At 36.8% G+C, this 12,084-nt stretch overlaps 1 protein-coding gene across 2 annotated transcripts in view; it reads left to right on the forward strand.

Annotated features, from left to right (window-relative positions):
* The window catches only part of LOC117329861 (serine/arginine-rich splicing factor 7-like), a 52,390-nt gene extending 42,759 nt beyond the window's left edge, over positions 1–9,631 (forward strand). For both annotated transcript variants that reach the window (XM_033888061.1, XM_033888052.1), the window contains one exon: positions 8,073–9,631. The gene's annotated coding sequence lies outside the window, so the exon portion shown is untranslated. The remainder of the gene's footprint in view (positions 1–8,072) is intronic.
* Positions 9,632–12,084: the final 2,453 nt, after the last annotated feature.

Below are 12,084 nucleotides of genomic sequence, written 5' to 3' on the forward strand. Positions count from 1 at the left end.
CAGAGGACTCACATTTCTCATGTAGAGTCCATCAGAGGACTCATATTTCTCATGTAGAGTCTAACAGAGGACTCATATTTCTCATTTACAGTCTAACAGAGTACTCATATTTCTCATGTAAGGTCTAACAGAGTACTCATATTTCTCATGTACAGTCCAACAGAGAACTCATATTTCTCATGTACAGTCTAACAGAGTACTCATATTTCTCATGTAGAGTCTAACAGAGTACTCATATTTCTCATGTAGAGTCTAACAGAGTACTCATATTTCTCATGTAGAGTCTAACAGGGGACTCATATTTCTCATGTACAGTCTAACAGGGGACTCATATTTCTCATGTACAGTCTAACAGAGGACTCATATTTCTCATGTAGAGTCTAACAGAGTTCTCATATTTCTCATGTAGAGTCTAACAGAGTACTCATATTTCTCATGTACAGTCCAACAGAGTTCTCATATTTCTCATGTAGAGTCTAACAGAGGACTCATATATCTCATGTAGAGTCTAACAGAGTACTCATATTTCTCATGTACAGTCTAACAGAGGACTCATATTTCTCATGTAGAGTCTAACAGAGTACTCATATATCTCATGTACAGTCTAACAGAGTACTCATATTTCTCATGTACAGTCCAACAGAGGACTCATATTTCTCATGTAGAGTCTAACAGAGTACTCATATTTCTCATGTACAGTCTAACAGAGGACTCATATTTCTCATGTAGGGTCTAACAGAGGACTCATATTTCTCATGTACAGTCCAACAGAGTACTCATATTTCTCATGTACAGTCTAACAGAGTACTCATATTTCTCATGTAGAGTCTAACAGAGTACTCATATTTCTCATGTACAGTCCAACAGAGTACTCATATTTCTCATGTACAGTCTAACAGAGTACTCATATTTCTCATGTACAGTCCAACAGAGGACTCATATTTCTCATGTAGGGTCTAACAGAGGACTCATATATCTCATGTAGAGTCTAACAGAGTACTCACATTTCTCATGTACAGTCTAACAGAGGACTCATATTTCTCATGTACAGTCTAACAGAGTACTCATATTTCTCATGTAAGGTCTAAAAGAGAACTCATATTTCTCATGTACAGTCCAACAGAGGACTCATATTTCTCATGTAGGGTCTAACAGAGGACTCATATATCTCATGTACAGTCTAACAGAGTACTCATATTTCTCATGTACAGTCTAACAGAGGACTCATATTTCTCATGTAGAGTCCAACAGAGGACTCATATTTCTCATGTACAGTCTAACAGAGTACTCACATTTCTCATGTACAGTCCAACAGGGGACTCATATTTCTCATGTACAGTCTAACAGAGGACTCATATTTCTCATGTACAGTCCAACAGAGTACTCATATTTCTCATGTACAGTCTAACAGAGTACTCATATTTCTCATGTAGAGTCTAACAGAGTACTCATATTTCTCATGTACAGTCCAACAGAGGACTCATATATCTCATGTACAGTCTAACAGAGTACTCATATTTCTCATATACAGTCTAACAGAGTACTCATATTTCTCATGAACAGTCTAACAGAGGACTCATATTTCTCATGTAGGGTCTAACAGAGGACTCATATTTCTCATGTACAGTCCAACAGAGTACTCATATTTCTCATGTACAGTCTAACAGAGTACTCATATTTCTCATGTAGAGTCCAATAGAGGACTCATATTTCTCATGTAAGGTCTAACAGAGTACTCATATTTCTCATGTACAGTCCAATAGAGGACTCATATTTCTCATGTAGAGTCTAACAAAGGACTCATATTTGTCATGTAGAGTCTAACAGAGGACTTATATTTCTCATGTACAGTCCAACAGGGGACTCATATTTCTCATGTACAGTCTAACAGAGGACTCATATTTCTCATGTAGAGTCTAACAGGGTACTCATATTTCTCATGTACAGTCCAACAGAGTTCTCATATTTCTCATGTACAGTCTAACAGAGTACTCATATTTCTCATGTACAGTCTAACAGAGTACTCATATTTCTCATGTACAGTCTAACAGAGTACTCATATTTCTCATGTACAGTCCAACAGAGGACTCATATTTCTCATGTACAGTCCAACAGGGGACTCATATTTCTCATGTACAGTCTAACAGAGTACTCATATTTCTCATGTAAGGTCTAAAAGAGAACTCATATTTCTCATGTACAGTCTAACAGAGGACTCATATTTATCATGTAGAGTCTAACATAGGACTCATATTTCTCATGTAGAGTCTAACAGAGTACTCATATTTCTCATGTAGAGTCCAACAGAGGACTCATATTTCTCATGTACAGTCTAACAGAGGACTCATGTTTCTCATGTACAGTCTAACAGAGGACTCATATTTCTCATGTAGAGTCCAACAGAGGACTCATATTTCTCATGTAGAGTCTAACAGAGGACTCATATTTCTCATGTAGAGTCTAACAGAGTACTCTTATTTCTCATGTACAGTCTAACAGAGTACTCATATTTCTCATGTACAGTCTAACAGAGGACTCATGTTTCTCATGTACAGTCTAACAGAGGACTCATATTTCTCATGTAGAGTCCAACAGAGGACTCATATTTCTCATGTAGAGTCTAACAGAGTACTCTTATTTCTCATGTACAGTCTAACAGAGGACTCATGTTTCTCATGTACAGTCTAACAGAGGACTCATATTTCTCATGTAGAGTCCAACAGAGGACTCATATTTCTCATGTAGAGTCTAACAGAGGACTCATATTTCTCATGTAGAGTCTAACAGAGTACTCTTATTTCTCATGTACAGTCTAACAGAGTACTCATATTTCTCATGTACAGTCTAACAGAGGACTCATGTTTCTCATGTACAGTCTAACAGAGGACTCATATTTCTCATGTAGAGTCCAACAGAGGACTCATATTTCTCATGTAGAGTCTAACAGAGTACTCTTATTTCTCATGTACAGTCTAACAGAGTACTCATGTTTCTCATGTACAGTCTAACAGAGGACTCATATTTCTCATGTAGAGTCCAACAGAGGACTCATATTTCTCATGTAGAGTCTAACAGAGTACTCTTATTTCTCATGTACAGTCTAACAGAGGACTCATATTTCTCATGTAGAGTCCAACAGAGGACTCATATTTCTCATGTAGAGTCTAACAGAGTACTCTTATTTCTCATGTACAGTCTAACAGAGGACTCATGTTTCTCATGTACAGTCTAACAGAGGACTCATATTTCTCATGTAGAGTCCAACAGAGGACTCATATTTCTCATGTAGAGTCTAACAGAGTACTCATATTTCTCATGTAGAGTCCAACAGAGGACTCATATTTCTCATGTACAGTCTAACAGAGGACTCATATTTCTCATGTAGAGTCTAACAGAGTACTCTTATTTCTCATGTACAGTCTAACAGAGTACTCATATTTCTCATGTACAGTCTAACAGAGTACTCATATTTCTCATGTACAGTCTAACAGAGGACTCATATTTCTCATGTACAGTCTAACAGAGTACTCATATTTCTCATGTACAGTCTAACAGAGGACTCATATTTCTCATGTAGAGTCTAACAGAGTACTCATATTTCTCATGTAGAGTCCAATAGAGTACTCATATTTCTCATGTACAGTCTAACAGAGAACTCATATTTCTCATGTACAGTCTAACAGAGAACTCATATTTCTCATGTACAGTCTAACAGAGTACTCATATTTCTCATGTACAGTCCAACAGGGGACTCATATTTCTCATGTAGAGTCTAACAGAATACTCATATTTCTCATGTAGAGTCTAACAGAGTACTCACATTTCTCATGTACAGTCCAACAGAGGACTCATATTTCTCATGTAGAGTCTAACAGAGTACTCATATTTCTCATGTAGAGTCTAACAGAGGACTCATATTTCTCATGTAGAGTCTAACAGAGGACTCATATTTCTCATGTACAGTCCAACAGAGTACTCATATTTCTCATGTACAGTCTAACAGAGTACTCATATTTCTCATGTACAGTCTAACAGGGGACTCATATTTCTCATGTACAGTCCAACAGAGTACTCATATTTCTCATGTACAGTCTAACAGAGTACTCATATTTCTCATGTACAGTCTAACAGGGGACTCATATTTCTCATGTACAGTCTAACAGAGTACTCACATTTCTCATGTACAGTCTAACAGAGTACTCACATTTCTCATGTACAGTCTAACAGAGTACTCACATTTCTCATGTACAGTCCAATAAAGGACTCATATTTCTCATATACAGTCCAACAGAGTACTCATATTTCTCATGTAGAGTCTAACAGAGTACTCATATTTCTCATGTAGACTCCAACAGAGTACTCTTATTTCTCATGTACAGTCTAACAGAGGACTCATATTTCTCATGTACAGTCTAACAGAGTACTCACATTTCTCATGTACAGTCTAACAGAGTACTCACATTTCTCATGTACAGTCCAATAAAGGACTCATATTTCTCATGTACAGTCTAACAGAGTACTCATATTTCTCATATACAGTCTAACAGAGTACTCATATTTCTCATGTACAGTCTAACAGAGGACTCATATTTCTCATGTAGGGTCTAACAGAGGACTCATATTTCTCATGTACAGTCTAACAGAGTACTCATATTTCTCATGTACAGTCTAACAGAGGACTCACATTTCTCATGTACAGTCCACCAGAGTACTCATATTTCTCATGTACAGTCTTACAGAGTACTCTTATTTCTCATGTACAGTCTAACAGAGGACTCATATTTCTCATGTACAGTCTAACAGAGTACTCACATTTCTCATGTACAGTCTAATAGAGGACTCATATTTCTCATGTACAGTCTTACAGAGTACTCATATTTCTCATGTAGAGTCTAACAGAGTACTCATATTTCTCATGTAGAGTCTAACAGAGTACTCTTATTTCTCATGTACAGTCTAACAGAGTACTCATATTTCTCATGTAGAGTCTAACAGAGTACTCATATTTCTCATGTAGAGTCTAACAGAGTACTCATATTTCTCATGTAGAGTCTAACAGAGTACTCACATTTCTCATGTACAGTCTAACAGGGGACTCATATTTCTCATGTACAGTCTAACAGAGTACTCTTATTTCTCATGTACAGTCCAACAGAGTACTCATATTTCTCATGTAGAGTCTAACAGAGTACTCATATTTCTCATGTAGAGTCCAACAGAGGACTCACATTTCTCATGTACAGTCTAACAGAGGACTCACATTTCTCATGTAGAGTCTAACAGAGTACTCATATTTCTCATGTAGAGTCCAACAGAGGACTCACATTTCTCATGTACAGTCTAACAGAGGACTCATATTTCTCATGTAGAGTCCAATAGAGGACTCATATTTCTCATGTACAGTCTAACAGGGGACTCATATTTCTCATGTACAGTCTAACAGGGTACTCTTATTTCTCATGTACAGTCCAACAGAGTACTCATATTTCTCATGTACAGTCTAACAAAGGACTCATATTTCTCATGTACAGTCCAACAGAGGACTCATATTTCTCATGTAGGGTCTAACAGAGGACTCATATTTCTCATGTAGGGTCTAACAGAGTACTGGAATCTAGATTTGTAAAAGTCATATGAGTACCATTATAGTTGATTTCCTGCACTTTGCATAGCATTAAACCATTATCATTCATCCAACCTGTATATGCTTAATATTCAAAATAATTAATATTGTTTTGACCGAATCACTTATCATTCTGTATATGGAAGATTTTCCTTGAAGGGAAACTTCATCTATTCATATGTCACCGAGTTCTGGCCTGAAGATCATCAATTCATTCGTAAATCTCTTTCCCAGAAGTATTGCACATTTCGACTTGGCCTTGGTAATTTTCCTAATGGTGTCTTTGGCGATTGTTTCGTTTTGTCACAGCACTGCCCCTGGGTACAATGTTTTAAATGGTTGAGCCATATATCCCTTGTTGTCAGGGTTGGTGTTTGGACTTCTGTAGACTTGTCTCTGATTAGTATTACTTTAAGAAATGACTGTGATTACCCATCCTTTACCATACATATGCTTGCTGGACATGAAGAGACCAGCACTATCATTCACCAGGATGTCATCAGCCTAGCAATTGGGCCTTAAATTCATGAATTCATTTATAATTCATTTATAGTTGTTTCTCATGTGATCATAGAATCATTGTTGAAATAAAGTCAAAGATCTGTATACAAACTCTTCTAAAGAAATAACTTTTGATGCATGCAAAAGCTTAATTGATATTTATAATTTTAATCAGATATAAGAACAGCTATTCAGACTGTGCTCTTCACTTATTTTGGATTTGTCAAAAGATCCAAGTGTCCATCAAATTAGGTTTTTTTGTTGGGTTAATCACCCCATGAACAGCCAGGTTCCTCTTGAGGCAGGGTCTCCTTGTTGTAGTTGGTGACTACCTCACTGAGCAACATATGGGAAGCCTGTTGCATGCCATACAGAGCAATCAGTGAATCGGTGAAGTGAAGGACACAACCACAACAGCACAGGCCAGCCAGTTTATGGGCTTCCTGAGAAAAACAAAAAGACATGGGTCAGATCAGGAAACACAGGATCAGAATAGAAACTGTCAGAAAAAGAATGCATATTGCAAATTACAACATAATGTAACATGTGTATTGATTATGGGCAAATCTGAACAATTGTAGATAGATTTATAAATAAATATCAGAAAGCCATGTCAATGCATAGTACAAACAAACCAGGTGAAATACAGTGAATGATAGAGGTACATAATACTATAACCCTTGAACAGTTCTGAAAGGTGTGCAATCCTGGTCGTGGCACCAAAATTGTTGATAGTGTCTACTTTGGTAACTGGTGGAAGTGAATTAAATGAAACTTTTGGAGACCTAATCCTTTTATCAGAAAATGTTTCTGACAGTTTTGGGAATAACTTTTAACTGAGTTGTTGTGAAATCAAAAGGTTGTGTGTACCTAAGTACCAAGGTATGTGATTAAAAATACAAATGCCAGGTACAATTTAGTTATGACAATCACAACACAAATACACTTGAAAAATAAAACAATACAAGTACATGTACTTTCATTTGTTTCCCTCCCTCTGGTAGGTGGATGTGCTATAGTGTCTTGCCAGTCAACCTATGTGTGTTTGTTCTGTTTGTTTAACATGTTGCTATGGTAACCTTTCTTAAACCTAATTGGTACCGAAATGGTTGTGGGAATCACTTGTATGTGTTTACCTGTGTGTGTACCTATATCTTGTCAAAGCCTTGTCACTGTAATGCTATCTTGTCTTAACTCCTTTCTACTAGACAAAAATGATGTCTAGAGGACCACAAATGGTACCACTGGACCACACCCCACTGGAGGCTACAAGTGGGGCTGATGTTGGCTCCCAGTGATGTCATATGATTGTGACATATATATATTATATAATTTTTAATACAGAGTATGTGAATATATGTAATTATGCACAAATATGCCAATAGAGCAAAGACACATGTCTGGGCAGAGTAAATGTAAGGAGCAGTAGACCTAGTCCCCAACTGGTAAATGGGGGATTATAGATTTTCACCTTGTCTGTCCATCCATCATTTTGACCTTTGACCAACATCAAAGACAAGAAATTGTTTGGCCTGATCTCCTTCGCTATACTTATAACTGGAATTTCTTACCTAAGAAATGGGTTAAATTACATTGAACTTCTGATGTCACCTTCTAAAATTAGAGATATTCCTTAATGTGTATACCAAATTGTATACCATTGAATTAAATGAATGTGGTAGGTCTGTCAAACATTCAGTGTGTTTGTCTGTGAATTCTTTGTCTATAACTTTACAAATGGTGGGGACTGTAATTCGTGTTCTAGTTTTATTGTTCTTAGATATACCAGTAGTGAATTTAATAGTATTCCGACCGAATCGAACTTTTATATTAACCTTATAAATTAGTGACTAGAAATAAAATATCTTACATTTTCAGAAATGTTGTAAGAGCATTGAAAGAAAGGGCACAGATGAACTTGATTTGTTTCTTCTTTTTATGTTTCAAGGTGTCATGTAGATGATGTTGTAAACACAACATCAGAGTCCTCAAATTCCATGACTGATTACACCTTCGGTGATGTGAACTCAAGCAACATGACCAAGGAATCCATTAATTTGACCAGGGACTCCTTCAATGTTACAAGCACCTCCAGTGATAGGACTGCTGAAGCCATTAATTTGTCTGATAACTCCATTAATTTGTCAGACAACTCCATTAATTTGACAGACGAATGCAGCATGTTGGATGTTGAGGGCTGAAAACAAGATGAACCTCTTTCAGGTTGCTAAGGAAATCTGCCTCTGATATTGTATGTCAATTCTTCACATGTATTTTGTCATATTTTACATTTGTGTTGAAAATTAATTTATTTGTAATAATTTTCAAGATCGAATCACAGTTATTGATTTATCATTACCGGTAATATTTAAATCATTTGTTTGGGTGTTATGTCATATATATACATGTATTTGATAGTTACAATTTTTCTTTCATTTATTACAGGGTAAGTACTGTGCTGTAGTGAAATATTAATTTAAAACCTATGTAGATGCACTCTAACATTTTGAGGGGAGGCTGTTGATGATGGTGGGCTATTAAATCATCTTTTATCTGTGGTCTGTCCATCCGTAAACAATCCTTGTGGTCTGTCCATCCGTAAACAATCCTTGTCGTCACTATTTCTCAGTAAGGTTTTCATTGATCTTTTTTCATATGTAGGTTAATTCCCCTTGGTCTCGAGACCGACCTGAAAACAAAAATAGCTGTCGACAGTCGTTTTGAAGTGTGAAATTTTTTTTTTATCCATTTCTCAGAAAAATTTCCCTATGGATCTTTCTCAAATTTCTCATGTAGGTTCCCCGATGTCTCTAATTGTGCATATTGAATTTTGAGACTGATCGGGGGAAAAAAAAAAAAAAAAAATGGCCGACAGTCATTTTGTATTTGTTTGTTATCGCTCTTTCTCAAAGAAGTTTCCTAGATAGGTTACACTTTGTCCTTATTTGTGCATGATGATTTTTGAGACTGATCAGAGAACAAAATGGCAAACAGCCAATGTCAATGTCAATTCTTAGCTCGTCTCTTCAAAGAAAAGGAAGAGCTTATGTTGTCACCCCGGCATTGGCGTCGGCGTTGGTTTTTCAAATGTTACGTTTTTGGTGCAAGTGTTGAAAGGCATAGTAATTTATGGTAATATGGTTCCTGTGAGGGTTAAACTATCCCTTGCCGGAGTCAAACTAAAAGATTTTTGGGGGGGAAAATGATTTTCTAAATTTTTTTACGTTAAGTTTTTGGTGCAAGTGTTGAAAGGTATTAATACATCACTTTATAATTGTACTAGGGTGCTGATATTTGGCAGTAGAGTCCCTCTAGAGTTAAACTATATCCTGCTGGAGTTAAACTAAATGATTTTTTGGGGGAAAAAAAAGATTTTTCATGTTTTTGGACAGGTGTTGAAAGGCATAGTAATACATAGTATTAGGGTCCCTGTGGGGGGTTAACTATCCCTTTTCGGAGTTAAACTGAAGAACTAAAAAAAAAAAAAAATTGGGGGGAAAAAAAGAAGAAGATATTTAAACATCTTTGTGTAAGTGTTGAAAGCTATTAACACATCACTTTATTATTATACTAGTGTGCTGATATTTGGTAAATGAGTCCCTCAAAAGATACACCACCCCTTCTTGGAGTGAAACTGAAAAAAAACAATGTGAAAATGCTCACATTAGACAATTGATACTGCTCCTCATTTTTCAAGGGAGACAACTCTCATTAAAATAAGTTTTTATCAAAAATTTAACGAAATTTGTCTAAAAGCAATTATTTAATATATTTATTCAATTTACAACAGCATAGCTTGTCTCCCGAATGTTTGTCAATAAATAACTTGCATATATATATATTAATTGGTATGGTTTTGAAAATTGCAATTAATATATTTTAATTATTTATTGACATTTAAACATTTGCGAGACGAGCTATGCTGTTCTCCAACAGCTCTTGTTACATTTAAAGTTTGATTTTGTTATTGTTATTTACCAGGATCTTTATGGCTCTTTTTCTCAAATTTCATATGTATGTTCCCTTTGGTCTCCTTCAGTTGTACATACTGAATTTGGGACTGATCGATCCATTTGGTATTAAGACTGTATTTTGTATGTCTGTTCCCCTTAGTCTCTACTACAAATTGAAGTTTGTTATTGCTCTTTCCTGGGAATTTCTAAACAGACATTTCTCAGAATTCCTATGAAAGTGTTCCTTTGTCCCTGGTAATTTTTGGTGCCCATTACATTTTCAATCTCATCGAAAAAACGAAACTAGTCAACAGGCGGCTATCTTGGATTTTGATAGTTGAAAGCTTTTTTATATATATATACATTGTAAATGAATATATTTTTTGTTCACAGAAAGTTCTTTTTAGATATCTCGTTGATTTCATATGTAGGTTCCCCTTGTCAAGAAGGGAAAAGTAGAGGAAAGAGGAAAATCAATAAATATCATTGAATGGTGGGCGCAAGGATCCCTCTGTGATCTCTTGTTAAGGGAGGACCTGTTACAGCTGATATTGGTAAGCCAGGTGTCTGTGACCCAGTCAGCCCCAGATTGTCACTAAACTGATGTCTGTGACCCAGTCAGCCCCAGATTATCACTAAACTAATGTCTGTGACCCAGTCAGCCCCAGATTTTCACTATAAACTTATGTCTGTGACCCAGTCAGCCCCAGATTGTCACTAAACTGATGTCTGTGACCCTGTCAGCCCCAGATTGTCACTAAACTGATGTCTGTGACCCTGTCAGCCCCAGATTGTCACTAAACTGATGTCTGTGACCCTGTCAGCCCCAGATTGTCACTTAACTGATGTCTGATGACCCTGTCAGCCCCAGATTGTCACTAAACTGATGTCTGTGATCCAGTCAGCCCCAGATTGTCACTAAATTGATGTCTGTGATCCTGTCAGTCCCAGATTGTCACTAAACTGATGTCTGTGACCCTGTCAGCCCCAGATTGTCACAAAACTGATGTCCGTGAACCTGTCAGCCCCAGATTGTCACTAAACTGATGTCCGTGACCCTGTCAGTCCCAGATTGTCACTAAACTGATGTCTGTGACCCAGTCAGCCCCAGATTGTCACTAAACTGATGTCTGTGACCCAGTCAGCCCCAGATTGTCACTAAACTGATGTCCGTGACCCAGTCAGCCCCAGATTGTCACTAAACTGATGTCTGATGACCCTGTCAGCCCCAGATTGTCACTAAACTGATGTCCGTGACCCAGTCAGCCCCAGATTGTCACTAAACTGATGTCTGTGACCCTGTCAGCCCCAGATTGTCACTAAACTGATGTCCATGACCCAGTCAGCCCCAGATTGTCACTAAACTGATGTCTGTGACCCTGTCAGCCCCAGATTGTCACTAAACTGATGTCTGTGACCCTGTCAGCCCCAGATTGTCACTAAACTGACGTCTGTGACCCAGATTGTTACTATACCTAGATGGTTGCTTGTAGATGTATTCCCGTGCTGTGATACTATATCTATACCTGTTTACATGCCAATCCACAATAGTGCTGCAAAGCTGGCCCTAGCTGCCTCTCCCAGTGATTATTTTAGTGAATTATCTTTTTGTCCTATAAATTTAAGATGATGATTAATTATTAGGGATTTTAAAACAAATCCTAGTCTTTTGATAATAATATCAGGACTTGTTTGTTCGTATTGTTTTTGTTGATGTCTGAAAGTTTTGTTTGTTTGCCAGACATCTCTTAATATGTAGAACTGCTTTAGCTTGTCACCCTCATGTAGAGAAATCAAGTGAAGGTCAACCTCAAATGATTTGATCCTTGACAAATTGTAATCGGCTTGTTAGTTGTTCATTATATGTTATTAGTTATGTAGGCATTAGTCGTTTACATAAACATCAAGTAAAAGTTTGTAAACATTTATTTTATGACCTTTTTAATGATCTCTTGATTGCAATACTTGTGGCTATGCAATAATCATGTGAAATTATGAAATATGTTT

The sequence above is a fragment of the Pecten maximus genome, chromosome 1 (assembly GCF_902652985.1).
Source record: "Pecten maximus chromosome 1, xPecMax1.1, whole genome shotgun sequence".
In the NCBI taxonomy this organism is placed as follows: Eukaryota; Metazoa; Mollusca; class Bivalvia; order Pectinida; family Pectinidae; genus Pecten; species Pecten maximus.